Source organism: Camelus dromedarius, chromosome 4, assembly GCF_036321535.1.
Source record: "Camelus dromedarius isolate mCamDro1 chromosome 4, mCamDro1.pat, whole genome shotgun sequence".
Classification (NCBI taxonomy): Eukaryota; Metazoa; Chordata; class Mammalia; order Artiodactyla; family Camelidae; genus Camelus; species Camelus dromedarius.
This window is the reverse complement of record NC_087439.1, coordinates 19008679-19029790: the sequence shown is the minus strand read 5'-3', so window position 1 is coordinate 19029790 and position 21112 is coordinate 19008679. Positions and strand designations below refer to the sequence as shown.

Below are 21112 nucleotides of genomic sequence, written 5' to 3'. Positions count from 1 at the left end.
ACGATGACAAGGAACACACAGGAGCGGGTGCTGTTACAAGTCCTCACCCCTCGAGTGTTTATACTAGCATTGTGCTCATAATCATTCCTCTTCAAGTTTCGCTGTGGGCAGAGTGCTATTTTTTTTGTTTGTTTGTTTTATTTTTTCTATTATCCTTCACTATGGTATCCAATATTTCTTTGGCTCTTCTGGGGCATGTTGGACCAATTTTTTTTAGGAAATGTGTCTCTGCTGCTTTATTAATTCCATTCTTGGGCTGTCATTTTATCTGTCTCTGTCCCCATTCCATACTCCATGTCAGACGAACAGCTTTTCTCATAATGGAAAAAACTAGGCTTTGGAGCCAGATGCACCTTAACTCTAATCTCATCGCACATACTTTCTGGGCTGATGAGTTAGAAGGGGCAATTCATTCTCCCTAAGACTCAACTTGATCACTGCAAATTGGAATAAATAGCATTTATATCACAAGGTTGCCATGACAAAAAGAGATAGTGTATGGAAGGTTCCAGCCAATAGCAGACCTCATGGAAAGGCAGCTGTTATTCTAATCAGTCACATCATTAACACCTGTCCTCACTGACCCCTTCTGTCAACGTCCTGCCTTGTAAGATATCACTGGGGCTTTTCTTATTGCTTTGTTATTCCATAGCTTAGAGGACTTTAGTGTTGTTCCGAGCTCTACATATTTTCCTGGGTGCTTTCTCTGCTTTATCACCTAAGACTATTAAATGCCTTCAGTCTAAGTATCAGTCCCTCTAGGTCCCTGCCATTAAAACTTTGCAAAAAGTAGAGCTATGTGTCTCTCTATGTTTCCTGCGTTGATTTAAGTATCTATTCAGCAAACATGCCTGTGCACATGTGGGACAGGAGGAAAGAGGGCAGGGCACAGTCATTAAAAGAAGGACACAGCCATTAGCGTCAAGATGGCGGAAGATTCAACTTCCAGTGGACCTTGAGCTTCAATATACACTCACTGTAATACAATTGCAGGTTAAATGGTCCTCCCACAGGTGCCAGGACAGTTCTGAGGCTGACTGTAAAAGGTCAAAGTGTGGGCAGTGGCCCAGTTCCTGGGAATCCCACCCACTTCCTTAAAGGAGTTGGAATAATCCTCCCTCTTTTTAGCGTATGAAGTTATCAAGCCCATACAAACTAACAACCCTGCACCTCATGCCGCTCTCCCTTCTGAGTGAGACAGACCGCATTCTCTCTATGGATTGTGTGTCTACCTTTACTTTAAACTGAGCACCTAACCCCCACATCTCGTGGCCTTTCTCTTGCCTTCTGAAACAGCCTACACTCTATGTAGTATGTATCTCTCTCAGTAAATCTACCTTTACTCAACTCTGGTTTGCTCTTGAATTCTTTCCTGTGTGAAGCCAAGGACCCACACTTGGCAGGGTGCATCCCAGGGACTCAACCGAGACCTGGGACATGGCCCTCCTCCTGCCCCACATTTTTTTCCTGTATCACATGGACCTGTCCAGACATGTGACAGTGGAGCATCTGCCTGCCCAGAGTACACAGTCTAGGAGAGGGACCAGATGCGCACACCCATGACTCTGCTAGAAGAAGTTGGGTTGAGCTTTTTATAAATTGATTTCATGAAAATCAAACAGTAACAAGATAGCACAACCCTGTGTGACTTTAATAAAGCTTAAAGCCCCGCTAAAGCAGAAGATGTCTGAGCACGTTCTTATATTCTTAGGTTGCAAATAAAAGAGAAGGAGGTATAAAGGACAAACACTGTATCATTCCCTTTATATGAAGTATCTAGAATAGGAACATTTGCAGGGACAGAAAAGTAGGTTAGAGACTACCAAGGGCTGAGGGGAGAGGGGAATGTGGATTCACCGCTTGATGGTTATAGAGTTTCAGGTTGGGGTGATGAAAACGTTTTGGAAACGGTGGTGATGATTGTACACACTGTATAATGCCACTGGACCGTACACTTAATAATAGTTAAAATCACAAATTTTATGTTATATATACTGCAACTTAAAAAAAAAAGTGAAATCAAAACAGAATTATAGACAGTAAAGTACCTCCCTTTCTACCACATTCCAGCCCCTCTGGACTCCGTATGCTTCTACACACAAGCCTTTCAGAGTAAATTAGTCCATGAGACTTTTTTGTTTTGTTTTATTTGGGGGGTCAGGGATTAGGTTTATTTACTTATCTTTTTTTTTAATGGAGGTACTGGGGATTGAACCCTGGACCTTGCACATGCTAAGCATGTGCTCTACCTCTGAGCTATACCTTCCCCACTCAGAATGAGGGTTTGTTGAAAGGCTGCTTTGTGTTAGACACTGTGGTAGGTGATGGAGAAGGACAAAAAGAATCTCGTGCCCAGGCTCAATCCAGACCTACAGCCAAAAGAGCCAATGCCCTTTTTGTCCAGCTCCAGTGCCACCACCTCCTTCACGGAGCCTCTAAGATCACCAGTTTGGAGTGAATTGCCCTCTTGTCCATATCCTCATTGCCTTTGTTATCAGAGCTCTCTTTTCAGCCTCCCTCACCTCTTGGCTTTTACCTGTCAGTCTCTGCCCCACCTCCCGCCCACTCCTACCCTGGCCAACTCCTGCCAGGTCTAAAATCTAACTTTCCAACTTTGCACCCAGCCCCTTGCGCAGCACATGCGCAGTGGGACCTCGGGTCTTCTGGATCTTTCAGAGCCTGCCTAGCAGCCCCCTCCCACTCTGCTTTAATCACTTAATCCTCTCATCTCTCCTCACTGTACTGCCTTTATAAGCTGCTTCTTAACTAAGGATATAAAAGAAAAAAGTGACTGTCTCCTTTGTGAATTAGCCTCAGCCCCGGGAATGCTGAGAAGGGCTCAGCTCAGGGCTCCTACCCCCGCTGATAAAAGGAACACACCTATGGGTGTTCAGTGCATAACAAGTATTTTAATTCCAGATAAGGTCAATCATTACCAAGCAAAGAAATAAATATGAGCAACAGGAGAAGGAAGAATGAGGGGGGATATTCAATTAGACAAACAGAAAGAATGTTGGTAATAAATGAACAGCCGTCCTAGAGAGCAGATTTCTCCTTCGCTGAGCTCTAAGCAAAACACTTACACATGCAAAGACTTGGGAAAACCTGGATGTAATATGTGCATTTTTATATTTTAATGTACAATCTTTGTGAGGACAAGAGACAGGGCATTTTTAAGCCTGCAATAATAAGAGCTACAGTTTATTTGGTACTTACTACACGCCAGATGCCATAAAAGCCGACGAACATTAGCTTATTGAATCCCTACAATAATCCTGAGAGGACATAAATACTGTCTCCTTAAGGACATCAGTGCCCAGAGAGAGTAAGTCTCTTGTCCAAGATCACACAGCTGTGAAGTAGCAAAGTGAGGATTAAAATGGGTTTTTGATTCCAAGTATCTTATTCAGTGCCCTAAACTGACTGCTCACCTGTCCCTAATGCCCCCTGCTTTTGCCTGTCTTTGTACTTTTGCCAAAACCCAGGGATCATCTCCGATTCCTGCCTCAATCAGTCATTAAATCTTGCTGGCACTGCCTCCAAAATGCATCCTGAACCTGGCCCATTCCTCACCTCCTCTGCTGTTCCAGTTCTGCCCAAGCCACCATCAAGTCTGGTCTGGACCCCAGTGTGGTACTGTCATTCCTGCCCCCAACATCCTACTTCTCTATGTGGCAACCACAAAGCATAAATCACTCTTCTGATTCAACCTCCCAAAGCTTCCCATTGACTCTGGAATAAAATCCTAAGTCTGACCATTGTCCACATGGCCTGTCCTAAGCAGAGCCTTGTTTTTGATCTCACCTCCTAGCCCCTTCCATCCCTCATTTCCACCTCCACAGTCCAATGTACTCCCATCCACTAGCTTTCTCCCACCCCCTCCCCATGCCATTGCTGCCTATTTACCTAAAATACTCTTCCTTCAGCTGTCTTTTCACCACCAAGGTCATCTCAGAGAAATGTTTCCTATCCTTTATAACTGAAGTGTCAGCACCCATCCCCTGCCACCCACCTAGTCATTCTCTATCCCGTGCCATTTTATTTGCCCCATAGGACCTTCCTCTAAACGTGTATCAATTATTGATATGATTTAAATATTTGTTGGTTCTCTCCCCAGCCGCTCCCCTCAACTAGAATATATGCTTCATAAAGGCAGATACTGTATCTCCAGAGCTTGGAACAGTGGCTGGTATGTACCAGATGCTCAGTGATCACTGGTTAAGTTAATGTGAATGGTGCTTCCTGCATACCCTGCTCTCCCATCTTCACCTAACTCCTACTTGTCACCTCCTCCGAGAAGCCTTCCCAGCAACCTCAGCTGAACTCCCCTCCTCTCTGTATCGTCTACTGTCTTCCATCAGAATATTTATCAAACTCTTCTGTCACTGTCCATCTCCCACACTGGATCATGACCTCCCCTGTCTTTTACTTCAATGTCCCTGTCCTCCAACACAGCCTGGCCACACAACAGCAGCTCAACCTATGCCCAATGAAAGAATAAGGAAATGAATCCATTTTTATTATTGTTTGGCAAAGGTAACCAGTGTTCATGTGTGGGAACTTCTTGGAGTGCTCTTAGAAGAAACTATACTGAAAAAAACTGAAAAAAAATTTTAAATGTGCCTAATGTCTTAAAGCTCACCTTGAGAACAGAAGGAAGATGAAGGGAGAGATATAATCCTAGGTAACAGGACGCACGGGAAATGATTAGTAAATCCTGGTTGGATGACTGGCAGGGTGAGGAATGAGGCCTCACAGACATGGAGGTCTCTGGTGGCCAGCCAACACAGAACACACCGCTTCCTTGAAACACCTAGCAGGCCGTGCTGTAGCCCCATGTGGTCTTTCCCTTGACAGAGCAGACTTTTCCAAGGAGCCTGACGAGCTAAAGGCTCCCAGATGCTCTGGCTTTATCCCCCGCACAGCAAGAGTAAGCCAACCAAACTCTGAATCCTTGGATCCCCTTTCCTGTAAACCTATGACAACAGCCCCCTCCCTTAAAGCAATCTTTCCTTGGCCATGTCTACCCATCTTTCTGGCTCTAGCTTTGCCCTGTTCTTCCGGTTTGGGGTCTGTTTGTGAAGGTGCCCCTGCAGATATCTGATCTCACCATGTAGGGCTGATTTTTTTTCTAGCTTATGTCACAGCGCTCCGGGGATACCTCACTGTTCACCCTATGCCATCTACATTACCATGGGCTGGAGTTTTCATTTGTCATTTATTAAACCTCAGTGTTCTCCAGCAAAGGATTATTTCCTCTTGCTGTCTGACCTTTACCCTTTCCTGCATCTTTATTTAAGCTGTTGATAGAATTTCCCCCTCTCCCTGATCAATTGTGATTTCACTGCGTGTACAATGGCATGCAATAAATAATCCTTGTCTCTAGGATTGTACTGGCTCTCTCCCTAAATTGCATTCTCAGAAGGAACTGACTCACTTCTCTGAGTTGAGTCCATTTAGTCAATATGGGGTCAAAAAGACTGGGAGGCTAGATTTATGGAAGTGCCTACCTAAAATTCAGTAGTAAATTCCTCTAACACATTCACTAGACACTACAAAGTTGGATTCTATTTTGCTGGCCCTTCTTACTTCAGGTGTTGGCAAAACAAACTGTTTCTTAGCTGACACTGAGTTCTATTCCATGCATTTAAAACATGGATTGCTGGGGGTTTTCTGGCTTTGTTCTGTTTGATTGTTTTTGCTCGACTTAGTGGGTTTAACATTTGCTTCCTGTTGAAAGAAAGCAAGGAAACATTGCCTGATTATTGATGACTTTTTATAGTCTTCACCCCTTTGCTAAAAACAACCGATCCTAATCTCAGCCCATCTTAGCTCAGTCACTTAGAAATTACTCATCATTCTGTCACCAGACATGAGTTCATACACATTCTTGTCAAAATCCCTTTCTATTCTGCAAGGAGAGCAACTAGGGGGAAAAAAAGGGGGGGATCAAATCATCTTGAATCCTCCTAAGCATCAAGGCTCAAGACCCTCACCATAAAACTGGTAACAAGAGGGCAGAACTGAGGATGCAGTTCTTCTGGCCTGTACTTGAACCATTGGGGTTTCACTGCTGAAAAGTCGTAATGCAGACAGACTGTGCCAACATCATGATGTTGAAGGTCTGAGATGTGACCTTCTGGAGACAAGGTGAATCCACATCCGTGTACTCAGTAGCACTTCTAGAGCGACTGAGACTAAAAAATAAATAAATCAATGATGGCATCAACCTGAGTGATTTTTTTTGAACATTCTAAGTAGCATTTCCAACTAATGAAAAAATATTCCAGCACTCTCAAGATTGCTTGAAGCATTTGATTCATATCATGTTTGAGCTTTGTATAGAGTACTGATCATCCTCGTCCACATCAGGCAAAAGGGGAGAAGGCTGAGATCACTAATTCAGAGTAATGGCCAGGGCTCAATTAAACTCAGTAAACATTTACTGAGTCCCTGCCACAATCAGGTAACATGCAGGATACCAGAGACATGAAATGCATAGGGCACTCCTTGCTCTCAAGGAGTTCACAATCTGTGGGGAGAAACAGACACATAAATAATTAAATACACTTTGGAGATGAAATAATTGAGGTCTACACAGACATGGAAACATGTGGAAGGGCATTCTGCCCAAGGGAAGGGTCTTAAAAGAGAAGTAACAGTCAGTATCATTATTCAAGTTCCCTTCCTGGGCAGTTTATAATTCTTACCTAAAGAGATCACAGTAATTTGTGCCTCATCAAAACATAAAAATAAAATTTGGAAGGCAAGGGGATAAAGATTGTGAAAAAAATTTATATGAGCCTTTGAATCATCAAAGCATGAAAACTATGTGGTGTGTTTTGTGTGTGTATGTGAATGTGTGTGTGTAGTCACAATGACTGGGTATATGTAGCCTTAGATAACAGGTACTTTCCTGTACTTTTAAAACATGGGTTGACAAAGAACTAATTGACTGAGAATTACAACCCACACATGTGTGATATATTAGTTTCTTCATGGGTTTGGAGATAATCAGCAATCTGCCTATGCAAGCAAGAATCCACAGTAAATGCCACTCACTGATGATTTTAGTTATGGTTTCTTCATTTCAGAATATTTGCCTTTTACGAGAAAGGGTCATGTGCCCTAGTCACACTGAAAGTGAATGCCTGGTTTGAGTTGTAGCTGTCCATTTTTCAATCTCACCTTTTTAAGGGAAAGAAAAATAACACCAGTTGAACAGCTACTTTTGTGCAAAACATAGGTCCTTTTCTTATATTACACTTAGTTAATCTTTACGGCAATTCTCCAAGGAAGGTATTGCTATTCCCCAGCCCCTATGCTCACCACACTGTACACATTTCACAGATGAGGAAATGCAGATTTGGGGAAGTTACAGGCACATGCTCAAGGTCCTACACCTAGGTCTGATTTCTGCTAAACATGATATCATGTTTTCCCAAGGACAAAAGATTGTCCAATGCAAGGAGCATGCCTTCTTCTTCACCTCTCTCTCCCCACATTAAAATTTCTAGACACACAGCTGTTGTGGAACAGGATTAAAAAAACCGTAAGAAGAAAGACTGAAATGTAATAATAACAGAGTGAGATGAAAATGATAATTTGAGGAAAGATGACAAGGACCCTAGAATGCAGCAAGAGAATTTAAACCCACAGTGGAGGCAGTAAATAACAGAAATGCATTTATAAAGTCAAATAAATAACAAAGAGGAAAAAAAGTAATAATTATAACAGATCATGAGAAAGAAATCAGAATAACTAAAAAAAAAAAAAAAAAGGAATATCAAAGAAATAATAAAAAAAAACATCCCTAAACCTGAGTAGGAACTGAGACCTCAATTTGGAATGGCTTACTCATTCATTTATTTACTTGCTATTAATGGGTGCCTATTATGTGCCAAGTTTACAGAGGTGAACATAATTGCATCCCAGGAAAAATAATTTAAAGAGATTCACACATGGTTTCAATGTGCTAAAATTTTTGAACAATTAAGTGAAGTTAAAAATCTCACTTGTGCTGTAGCAGAAACACATGGTGGAGGGGTGCTACCTGCAAGAAAGAGTATTTAGGCTGTACTCCAGTTCTCTTCTGAAGTAGGATATGGAGCATAATGTTCTAAATTTTGAGCCAAGAATATTATACCCAACTAAGAATTCTTGCTTATGTGGAAACAACAGAAAGCTACACTGAGGTACATAGGATTTTATACAATATAACCTCCACATACTGTCAAAAAATTTAAAGAGATAACCCACCAACTATGAAATTAGATGAATAAATCTCTCCCAATTTAAAATGTGAGGCTGAATGCACATGTTTACCTTCCCAGTCTTAAAACAGACTGTAGCGGCAGTTAGGAAAGGAATACACTCCTCAAAGGACTGAAACTTGTAGGGAGGGATACCAGGAGACCAACGTTTTAAATAAATTTCCTAAAGATAGAAGGCAAACAATATGAACTACCATAGAAATATGCTGCTTAAAGAATGCACCAAAGAAGGCTTCAGTGGAGGTGAGAGTATCTCTTCATGGAAGAACTCCTTAAAGTCAGCAGGAGCCCAGAACATGGGTGAGATGAGGGACAGAAATTAAGGTCATTGGTTGAAGAATTGTGCAGTGATGGCATTTTCCCAAAGGCTGAAGTCACAAAAATACTCTGAAGAAAAGAAGTAATCTGACAGCTATAAGCTGGGGCTCTCAAAGGGGCTGACACCCCAAGATAAGCCATCAGATTTCAGAAATACTACTCAGCCATTAAAAATGAAATTTTGCCATCTGCAACAACACAGGTGGACTTAGAGGGTATTATGCTTAGTGAAATAAGTCAAACAGAGAAAGACAAATACTATATGATATCATTCATATGTGAAATTTAAAAAATAAACTAGTGAATATAAGAAAAAAGGAACAGACTTGCAGTTATAGAAAACAAACTAGTGGTTACCAGTGGGGAAAGGGAAGGAAGGAAGGGCAAGATAAGGGTAGGGAATTAAGGCGTACAAACTACTATGTATAAAATAAATAAACCTCAAGGATATACTGTACAGCACAGGGAATATAGCCAACACTTTATAATAACCATAATAGAATATAACTTTAAAAATTATAAATCACTATGCTGTATGCCTAAAACTTGTATAACAGTGCAAATCAACTATACCTCAATTTTTAAAAATTGGGAGGAAGAGAGATCAGATTAAATGTTAATTGAAGTGAATTTTAACCCTATCTGTTTTGCTAAAGCATCAATAAATACAATTTAAAGTTGATAAATCAATTAATTGAGCTATTTATTATTTAGAATTATGCTTTCATAACACTAACAGAACTGGGCTGAGGGAGTTTTACTATTCATGCTGTACAATTCTTTATTAATATTTTAGTTTCCATGTACATCTACTACAATAACAATAACATAACAGGAAGCATCAGTTCACCACTGTCCTGTCCCAAGGGGCAATTTCCCACTGGTTCTGTCCAGACCCCACTTGGCCCCACGATGATCAAGAGGCCAGGCTTTCTCTTCACACCACCCTGTCAACCCCAGGAGGGTTACAGTTTCCTTAGTCTCTATCCCCAAAGGGCTTACAGTGGCCCATGACCAGCAGCAAGCTATGACTGGGACAGGCAGAGAGACTGGACAGAATCTCTGTGGCCCAGACAAGCGTCACTTTGCCCTAGACACTTGTGGCTGATAGGCCAACCACTGGCTGTTGGCAGGAGCAACAAGAAGGATGGCTGAGTCCACCTTCTCAGCATCCTCTGGTACCCTCCAAAAAAGTGTCATGCCATCACCCCTCCTCCAACGCAGGTTTGAGGGTTTCCCACTCTTTCTTCTTTCCTCAGTCCTTCAAATTCCTTCCCCTCCTCCCCCATGTCAATTGTATGTTGTTCACAGAAACAGGAAAATTCATTCAGCAAGCCTGCTTCCAAATCTTGCGCCTGACTCCTTCATCTGACACTTTTACAAGCAGCTTCTTTCTTTGCATCTTAGGCTCTTAGATGCTGCCTCTGAAGCAGTGACCCAAGCTCACAGATCTGAACGATAGAGAAGGGAAAAGCCCTCAGGACATGAATCAGACATTAGTGTGTCTAGTGAGGGTGAGAAACACACAGGAAAGGCACAGATATAACCCAACTATGACAAGAAGAACAAAAATAACAAGGTAATGATATTGTGCAGATCTAAAAATCAAGGATTCTCAGAGAACCAAGGAAAAACTGTTTCTATCTTACCATATTAGTCAAATTTCCCCTGAGCAGGAAAAACATTTGCAATTCCTCTAAGAACCTTTTATGTATAATAAAGACATTATTATTTTAGGACAGTATGTGGTTCATAATCTTTATGATAAAAATGGAAATGTCTTTGCATCCTGCTTAAGCAAATGCTAAAAGTAAATCTACTGATCTTGGGGGTAAATAAGTTGATTTTTAAAGTACACTAAAACCTCAGCGTATTTTCTTCTTCCTCTTTTTCCTCTTCCCATTCTTTCCTGAACAATTCAAACCAGAAGACCTGGATGGGAGAGCAATTTGAAGTGGCCCAAAGTGGGATGTTAGAGCCTTACCAAGGTGAGGAAAGTATCCCCACGTTGGAGGGGTGGCAGTGGGGACACAGGGGAACAACCCAAGATGGTTCGTTGGAGCCCAAGTGCAGTGAGTAAGGCATTCACAAGAGATGGAGAAGGGTTGGTGGTCCAGCCCAGCACATGATTTCACAGCCTGAGTGAGGCAGGGAGGGCAGTGGTGCAGGGTATCAGAGCCATAGCTGGGTGAGGACGTCATTCATGGGTGCACAAGAGAGGGAGCCCAACACAAAGTGTCAAAGTCCGAGCAGGGTAAGGAGATCATCTGTGTAGGAGAAGTGGCCCCTACATGGGGTATCTGCGCCCAGAGGGTGAGAGGCATCTGTGCAGGACAAAGTAGTGGCAGGGGCCAGCATGGGTGCCAGATCCCAAGTGAGATGTGGAGGGTATCCGTGCAGGGAGTGGGGCAGCAGTGGTGATGCGAAGCTAGTCATATAGATGGAGAAGTTGATCAAAAACATAAAATAGTGTAAAAATAGTGGGAATCAGATTTCTCACCATTAAAGCAGGGAGCTACAAACACAGAAAGGGAGAAACCTAGAATAAACTCTGTGGTGTTGGACTGGAATAGGAGATACCAGTATGAACTCATGGTTTTTAATATGTATAGCTAAATACTGAAACAAATGCAGATTTAAATGTGTGTATACACACACACACAGAGTCCCTAGCTCTGTCCACTGGGAGCAGCCTGGAAGAAGTGATACCCCAGGAGCAACGAGCACACCTAGTACCCAGATCTTGATTTCTACCATTTGCCACTGAAAGAGGAAAAGAAAAGGGAAGGGAAGGAAAGGGAAGGGAAGGGAAGGAAAGGAAAGAAAAGGAAAGAAAAAGCTATGTCTCAAAGCTTAGAAAACCACACAGACAAAGGATCACCATAAAACCCAGGTACCTGCAAAGGTGTAGAGAGCATGAGCCAGAGTGAATCACACCTGCCCCCTTGTCTAGGGGGATGAACAAGCACATAGAAATGGTGGCCCCCACGAGCTACCTTTTCCTTTATCTGACCACTCGCCCACTGACATTGCAATTGCTTATTTCATACCACTTCCCAAAGGAGTTTCCAATATAGTCTTAACAACCATCATTACAACACATTATCTTAAAAACAATGACAAGAAAGAGGCCACTAGAAAATGTGTGTCCACCTCCCCCTTACATCTGAGCCACCACACTGTCCTAGTGAACCCTAGCATATCAGTGAGCAAATCTGGTAGGGGCCCTGATTTAATAAGCCGGCATTCAGGAACCAGAAGGAGTTGCTGAACTTCAGATAACACCAAGCAAGAAGCTGCAGCAAGTTATTTACTACTAACAAAGCTGACGTCTCTCTTTCCCAAGGAAAAGTGGGCTATTTAGTGGCTTCTCCTGTCCCCAACTCCATGCACAAGTAATAGCTTCAGGAAAAACAGACCAGGAATTCCTGACATATTCTACTCCCAGATAGCTTGCCCCCACCCCACGCCCCGCAGGCAGTGTTTCCAATCAGCCTGTGAGTGAGCGGAGATGCTCGAGTTCTTCCCTACAAACAAGGTGGTATTGTTTGCAGAGAAATGGAACAGGGTGGGGAAGGGATGCTAAGAACCAGCCCATTGTTCCTCAGGAAGGGTTAACATAAGTTAAAGCCACTATTTCAAGGTCAGGCAGGAGACAAGCAGATGTGATGCTGTAAATACAGTGTCCTTTTGGGTCCCAAGGCATAGATCATAACAAGCCAAGGGCTAAGTGGGACACATGGTGGGTGCCTGTCACTCTCAAGCCTGATGGATTGACAGGCAGACAGATATGAAACACCAGCCTCGCAGCCAGACCCTATCTTGGGTAAAATCTCACAAAATACACAACAAAGATGGCAATGGCAGGGGTGAAAAGTAGAAAACAGAGCCAGCCTGGGGGTAAGAGAGGAGGAGAAGAGGGGAGTTGACATTAAGCAGGAACCATTTCTAGCTGCCTGCTGGCTGCCAAGCCTGCAACAATTTGGCAACCTCCTCCCCAAAGGCCATGGGGGCTCAAAATTATCCTGCTTCACAGCCTGGGGACAGACCTGTGACATAATGTCATAATATAACAAGAACCACCTGCCCGTGTGCAGGCACTGTGCTGGGTACCCTGGGTCTATTCTCTCATTTCATTAGTCCAGATGGTGGACAGGGCAAGTGTCACCCAGCCCGCTTCACACATGCAGAAGCTGGAGGTCAGGACAGGTTAGTCACTGGTCCAAGTTCACACTGGTGGGAAAGCTAGGGTTTATGTTTTTATCTCCGATGCTGCTGCCTTGGCTCCTGCAGTATCACAAGCTGCCTGGCCCTGGCCCTGGCCCTGGCCCTTACCACCCTCCGTGGCAGCTGAGCCAGGAACAGCCCACACACACTGCCACTCCCCTCTCAGGCCCACTCATCACTGATTAACAATCAAGGGTCCTGCTGAGCCTGGACTCCCAGACACAGAATCTTGCTGAGAGCCTGCCTGTAAGCAGCTGCTGCCAGCCCACCCCAGGGCAGCATGAGCACACCAAGTGGTGCCCTTGGTTAGTGCAGTGTGTCCAGCGGAGGTGATGGACAGCAAACACCACTGCTCCAGTAGTGGGGACAAGACTCCCCCAGTGAGAAAAGGACACGCCTCACCCCCTTTGCCACACAGCTCCCTTCTCTCCAGTCCCACAGCTAGTGGCCTAGCTCAGGTGCCCTTCATCTCACCAGGCCACACCGTGGCCACGCAAGTCCCAGCACACAAGTCCCAGCACACAAGTGAGGATGCCGCCGTCCAGCTCTCAGTCCTGCAGGGCTCCCACTGCCCCCAGGACGTACCAAGGAAGTCCTCCGCAGCCAGATACCTCCCACAAGCCCTTGTCCACCTCGGTCCCTTAGGGAATCCCTCTCAGTTGACAAGATTTGGCTCAAGGACAAGGAGAGGCACATAGCAAACTATTGCTATGGATGATGCCGAAACTGAGACTGTAAGAGGGTAAGAGGGAAATTGTCAACTCAGTATTCACTCAGCTTGGGATTGTTCTACTTACCATAAAGATGTGTCGTGGTCTTAAAAGGCATGATACAGTCCAAAGTAACCAACATATAAAGATGGGGAAACTGACATCTAGCTCCACATACCTCCTCCCTCCACACCTGTGTGGGTCCAGCATCCAGGATTCTCCACTGTTCTCCCACCGGCCCGGTTAGATTTCATGTTTACACTCCTGGAAGACAGGAAGGAACCTCTCTTTTACATCATTGAATCTGTAGGTGACTGACACATATTATTACTGGTTAGCTGAAAAAAATGAATGAACAATGGAATGAATGCGAGTGAACAAAGTCTCCCTAGAAACTTTGTTCACCATATAGCCGACATGCTCACCTCTGGGGGTTGTGAGTCTGTACAGGGGCCAACCAGTCCATAGCCACACACTCCAGAAAGCAAGGTAACAACTTAGATAAGAAAGACTAGATCAGTATTACTCAAGATGTGATCTGTGAAATTGCACAGGACATATGACCTACTTCTTCAATAAATATACAGCACAGGTTTTTTTTCCCCAATGTTTCAGATTTAAGAAATATAACAACCAAAATCAGTGTGTGGGTCTTTTCTGGATCCTAAAAAAACAACTCTAAAGAGACATTTTTGAGACAATGAGGGAAATTGGAACAATGATGGAGTATTAGAGGATGTTAAAGATTATTGTTAATTTTGTTAGATGTGGTAATGGCATTGTGGTCATATAAAAAAGTCCACGTTAGAGATGGGTGAAATAACATCTGAAAATTGCTTGAAAATACTCCAGCCTTAAAAAAAATGTAGAGGGATAATTAGGTAAAACAACATTAGGAAGATGTGTTGCTAATTGTTGGAAGTGAATGAACACATATGGGATTCTTTATTCTACTTTTTTATGTATTTTCAAAGATTTCCACAGTAAAAAGTTTGAAAAATAAATTTAAATGTCTCCTAATAAAAAAAAAAAAAACATAGTCCATGAACTCTTTGCATCAGAATCACTTGGTGCTTGTTAAAATGCTGATTCCAGGCCTCTCTGACCTTTTGGGAGGAGGACAGTGGACTTAAAGCTGCACTTTAACAAGCACCTCCCACTCTACCCTCAGCTCTAATACACTTGTGGTTCTGAGAGAGGATTCCACTGAGAATGACTAATTACACCGTGTCCCCACCTGCATGTGCTGAACCCCCACCTCTCTACCAAGGCCCAGCTCAAGCACCACCCCCAAGCCTTGTCTGATTGTTAGAGCAGGCAGATAGCTAGATATGAGCAGAGAAAGGGGGACACAGACCAAATGGCAGGAATTGGGCAGAAAGAAGGGGCACAGGCCAAATGCAGGAAACCACACATCATGTAAGCGGCAGGGATCCTTGGGCAGAGAAAGAAAAGCAGGAACCTTGGGGCTGATAAGGGATTATGCCTTTTGGGATGACAAGTGGCCTGGAGAAGAACAAAGAAAGGTGAGAAAAGGCAGGAGTTTCTAGGATCGAATGTCACCTTTTGCTCATTATGCCCTCATTTCAATAAAATCAGCCTTGCAGATCAGAAGTACCCATCATGCACCGATGCCATGATACTTCCGATTCCGACTAAATAAGGACAAAAATCCCTCCTCCCTTTGGGAAGGTGGAGTTAGGATGATAATCAGGGAATATGACCCCAAACCCTTCCCTCCCCAATGAATATTCCGCCCATTCATTTTTACACCCTATGTAACTAACTTGCCAAAGAAACTCAGGGCAGCCACTCACCTGAGCCTGCCCGCTCTCCCCTGAGAGTGTATAAATCCCATCCTTTAATAAATTTTCATTTTACTTTTTTTTTAACCTCTAAGTCTTGTCTCTGAATTCTTTCTGGGACAGGACAAGAACCTGGAATACCGGTTGCATCTATCAGCAACATGATGACTCCAAGTGAGAGAACTCCTCCACCCTTTAAAGCACAGACCCTCAGCCCCAGAGAGCACATAAATGCACAGAAGCATCCTCAAGTGTATCTGTCCAGATGGCTTTGATATTATGATATAATAAGAAACAGTCAATTTGGTCTCTGCTCCTTGTTCCTGGCACGAAACTCCTGAAACCCTTGGAATTTCCTATAGCAGTGAGAGGAGAGTCTTTTGCTATTTATTAATAAGCTCCTTTCAATCACACCTGAGTTTATGCTAATGAGGTGATTCTTGGAGGGTGGGAGCTGTTTGCCTGAGGAACCAACCATGCCTATGATTAGATGGTGAGAACTTTCAGTCCCATCCCTGACCTCTAGGGAGGGGAGAAGGGCCAGGGATTGAATCAATGGCCAATGATTCAATTAATTTAATTAACCATGCCTACGTAATGGAACCGCCATTAAAAACTCTCAATCACACAGTTCCAAGAGCTCCCTGGTTGGTGAACACATCAAGGTGTGGGGTAGGTGACAGCCCAGCATGAGCAGGGAAGCTCCAAGCTCCTTCCCACATAACTTGCCCTACCACGTCCCTCTGTCTGGCTGTACTTGAGTTGTATCATAAGTAAACTGTTTCCCTGAGTTCTGTGAACCATTAGAGTAAATTATCAAGCCTGAAGAGGGGATCCAGAGAACACCCCAGTTTATAGCGGGTCCAACAGAAGTGCGGGAGGCCTGTTCTTGTGATTGGCATCTGACATGGGGGCAGTCTTGTGGGACCGAGCCCTTCACCTATGGGGTCTATGCTAACTCCAGGCAGTGTCAGAATTGAATTGTAGGAAACCCAATTGGTATCCGAACAGTTGGAAATTGGTTGGTGTAGGAAAACTTCCCATACATTTGGTTTCAGAAGTATTGTGAGTAGGAAAAGACCATCTCTCCAGGGGCAGGGTGGTGTAGCTCTGTAGTACAGTGCTTGCTTAGCATGCATGAGGTCCTGGGTTCAATCCAAAGTACCTCCAAAAAAAAAAAAAGTCATTCTTTGTTTACAAGGTGCTGGGAATTCTTAAAAGCAAAGTCTGTGTCTTATTTAGCTCCTCTCCAGTACTATCGACGATAGATGTTTGATAAGTGTTGTTTGATGAATGAATAAATAAACAACTGAATTAATACCTAGAGTCATGGGGCACCTCATAGACATATCTGTGTTTACTTAAATTCTGATATGTTGTCATGATGAAATGTTAGGCAGCCTTACTTTATTTTTAGTGTGAAATCTGGGTAAAACATGGGGGAAATGTGACATATGATGTGGGGGAAGAGACCCAAATTCCAAAAAGTGTGTGTATATTAAAATTGTAACTTTAAAAATGTGTATCTATTATTATATTTATATTTTTATTATCTTTTTAAGAACAAAACCAAAAGGTAATATACAAAAAAGAAGTAAAACAATGTGATTCTAGGTGACTATATCTGTATTCTATTCCCATTTTCCAAATATTCCTCTTTTTTTTCCCCAATAAGGAACTAGAAAGCAGGGGAAACAGCTTGGAGACTGTTTAGTCTGGTGATAACCTGCATGACACTAACTCCAGCACCACAGGGCCCCTCCCAGGGCCCTCCAACCCCAACACAGGAGAAGGAACCTCTAGTGCTGTCCCTGGCATCAGGGACAGGGGAGAGAGATGGAAACAAATCATTTGTCCACAGAACCAGGGCTTCCCCGGGAGGAGTCTAGCAAGACCTCCAACCCCTAAGACAGAAAGACTTAATAGATTTACATGGACTGCACGCTGCACAGGCCTGTGTGTACAGAGGTATTTAACAGAACAAAGAGCTTAAACAGTCACTTTGTACTGAGAGCATCTGGGCCTTCCAATCATCCTGCAAGGAGCCTGCTCAAGTATTAACAGGTATCAACCTAATATGCTGCGCAGCAGGCACCATTATTTTCTCCTCAATCTATTTTACCTAGCACGTTTCCCAGGGGCAGACTGGAAAATATGTGGTAATTATATATTGACAGAACATGGGAGCAGGTTATATACGGACCCATTGTATTTGGCTTCCTTATTAACCAGCTAAAATGTGCTCTGTGGGCTCCTTCCTTATTCCTCAAAGAATCTCCGGAGCTGAGGTATGATTTTGCCACTTATATCTTTCCCCTCGGTTGGGAAAAGTGTCCAGCTCTACCAGAATCTCCCGTGTACAGACAGAGCAAGACGGGGCTCTGAGGCACAACCCCCATGTCACCCTCCTTGGAGAGGTCTCCATTTGAAGCTGGCAACTTCCACACAAAGACACAGAACAACTCGCTGGGCGGGCTGCCCGGTCCCCTGCACAGTCTAATTAAGGAAGAGGTAGTCAGCATGAAAAGTACTTATTAGGAAAGGGTCATTGGACCATATTTGTGGGCCTTCAGAAGAAGTAAATTACTTTTTTAAGGAGCTTAGCAAGCTTTTAATGGTAAGTTTTCTTCACCGACACTAAAGATAATAGCCCCAAGGAAAGGAGTCATCGGAAAATGGGATTGAGTAACTCTGGCAATTTTAATGGTCTTTTTTTTTAAAATTGAAGTATAATTGATTTGCAATATTGTGTTAATTTCTGGTGTACAGCATAGTGATTCATACACACACACACACACACACACACACACACACGCACATTCCTTTTCGTATTCATTTTCATTATAGGCCATTACAAGGTATTGAATATACTCCCCTGTGCTATACAGCTGGACCTTTTTGTTTATCTATTTTATATATAATAGTCTGTATCTGCATAATGGTCTTTACTTGGTTGATTTGTCTAGAATGCTTAACCAGAGGAAGCAAGAGGAGACCTGGTGTCAAAGACATCTGGGTGAAGGACAGGGTGGAAAGCAAATGGTGAGCTCGGCAGGCTTGGGGACTGCTGTCCAGGGGATGTAATGGATGATCTAACAGATAGTCGTCATGGATGATCTAGGTGGATCTTAGATCTAAAGGAAATGTGAGGAAGCCACATAGTCCACATATGGAAGGTGCAGCGGTCAGGCTGTCCCAGAGCGGCCCTGTCATTCCACAAGCATTTACTCAGCATTTCCAATGGACATGATCGTGCCCAACTCTCCCTAGATGCCCGGACCTTGGGCCCCATCGCAGGAAGGTGGCAAGTGGCAGATCACTTAACTTGGAGTAGCAGAACCTGAGTCCCTCCACTAGTTCTGCCACCCAAATAGAGGGCCGGTCTTCTGCAGGACTTGTCTCTCTGGGCCCTTTCCAACTAGCAAATAAAGAAGGAAGACAGTAGGCGATCTTGGGGCCTCATCCAGCTGGGGCATCTGACTGCATATGTGAAAAGAACCCACCCCAAACAGCTGCTTTTCTTCTTAGTCTGGTCTTGTCTGTCTACACAGCTCTTTTGCCAAAAGATACCCCATCCTGGAGCAGCTGAGCCAAAGGCCCTGCAGGGAACTGAACTGGCTTTCCATCAGGTAGACCTGAAAAGGGCACAAGGAAACAGAACTCACCCTTGAAGGTGAGACTCTGCCGTTTAAAAATTCAAGTCTGGAAACCATCATCTAAATTATTAAATACCACCTTTTCCACCACCACCCCTTGTCAAAAAAAAAAAAAAAAAAAAAAAGCCTGTGTAGGTATAGCAATAATTAGGGAGGCATGTTCCCTCTAAAATGAAACCACCAATACTATCATTTCCAGTTAAATTTAATTACGGCCTAATTTCCTTTACAATAGATGACCTAGTTTTTGGACCATATTCTCAGAGAAGAGATTATGTGTGGGTGTAAAAAGTCTGCCCTATCTTGGAGAAGCAGAGAGACCATTCACCGGGCTCATCTAATCCATCCCAATGTGAATGTATGCAAGGCAAATGGGTAAGACACAGCCCCACGGGAGAACACGTTCTGTTCTTACACAAAGGCCAAAGCAGCGAATGGTCCAGCATTTATGCCTCTAACAAAAAGCAGTTCCATGGAGACAGGAGAGCTGGTTGTCAGACTTGCTGACCAACTTCCAGAAGGCATCCTCGGATATTTGTATGAAGCGCCAGCCTGTGACTCAGCCTGTCATCTTCTACATGTGCAGACCCAGACCATGCTCCCCAGTCCTCAGGTCCCAGGACAAGGACGGGGCCCTGGCACAAAGCAGCCCACGTTGTGGGGGCTGCACAGGCCTCTCACACCTCAGAAAGTTCCCAACCTGGCAGGAAAGCAGGGAGGGTGGATCCAAGGATGTCCTGGCTTGCCCTCAGTTCTTACCAAAGTAGTCTGAAGCTGAATGCAATGAATGGGGACATGTGAATGACAACGAATGGTAACATGCAAAATGAATGAGGGACAGAGGGGTGTCAGGAGCATCCCAATAATCCCAGGTAGCCAGGATATCCTGAGGACAAGTTCAACTGCCCTTCATTCCCTATTTCCCATAATTAAAAAGAGTGGGGTATTAACATCCTACCCCATCCTCAGAGTCTAGGAGGAAAATAAACATGTAAACAGGCAATCATGGAAGAGTGTAGTTAACCCTATGGCAAGAGAGTCCAGCGTGTTATAGATGGAAAAGGCGGCAGCGAGAGGAGTAAAAGAAGGGGAGTCAATAAGGAAATTAAAGATGACTTAAAGAAATGGAAAGATATCCCATGTTCTTGGATTGGAAGAATTAATATTGTTAAAATGGTCATATTACCCCAAGCAATCTACAGATTTAATGCAATCCCTATCAAATTACCCAGGACATTTTTCACAGAATTAGAACAAATAATCCTAAAATTTATATGGAATCACAAAAGACCCAGAACTGCCAAAGCAATATTGAAGAAAAAGAGTGAAGCTGGAAGAATAACCCTCCCAGACTTCAGACAATACTATAGAGCTACAGTCATCAGAACAGCATGGTATTGGTACAAAAACAGACATATGGATAAATGGAACAGACTAGAGAGCCCATAAATAAACCCACAGACTTTTGGTGAATTAATCTTTGACAAAGGAGGCAAGAATATACAATGGAGTAAAGACAGTCTTTTCAACAAATGGTGTTGGGAAAACTGGACAGCTGCATGTAAATCAATGAAGTTAGAACACTCCCTAACACCATACACAACAATAAACTCAAAATGGCTTAAAGACTTAAGCATAAGACTATAATCCTCTTGGAAGAAAACACAGGCAAAACATTACCTGACATAAATCTTAGCAATGTTCTCCTAGAGCAGTCTACCCAGGCAATAGAAATAAAAGCAAAAATAAACAAATGGGACCTAATTAAATTTATAAGCTTTTGCACAGCAAAGGAAACCGTAAGAAAAGCAAAATGACAACCTATGGAATGGGAGAAAATATTTGCAAAAGATGAGATTGACAAGGACTTAATATTCAGAATATATAAACAGCTCATACAACTTAATAATAATAAAAAAAAAACCCAGCCCAAAAATGGGCAGAAGAACTAAATAAGCAATTCACTAATGAAAACATACAAATGGCCAACAGGCACATGAAAAAATGCTCAATATCATTAATTATCAGAGAAATACAAATCAAAATTACAAAGAGGTATCACCCTCACACTAGTCAGAATGGTCATCATTAAAAAGTCTGCAAACAATAAATGCTGGAGAAGG

At 43.2% G+C, this 21112-nt stretch overlaps 1 long non-coding RNA gene across 1 annotated transcript in view; it reads right to left on the bottom strand.

Moving 5' to 3' along the window:
• Nucleotides 1-21112, bottom strand: part of LOC135321207 (uncharacterized) — a 352339-nt gene that overhangs the window by 184238 nt on the left and 146989 nt on the right. Inside the window, exon 4 of the long non-coding RNA XR_010380771.1 lies at nt 13707-13792. This is a non-coding gene — a long non-coding RNA (uncharacterized LOC135321207). The remainder of the gene's footprint in view (nt 1-13706; nt 13793-21112) is intronic.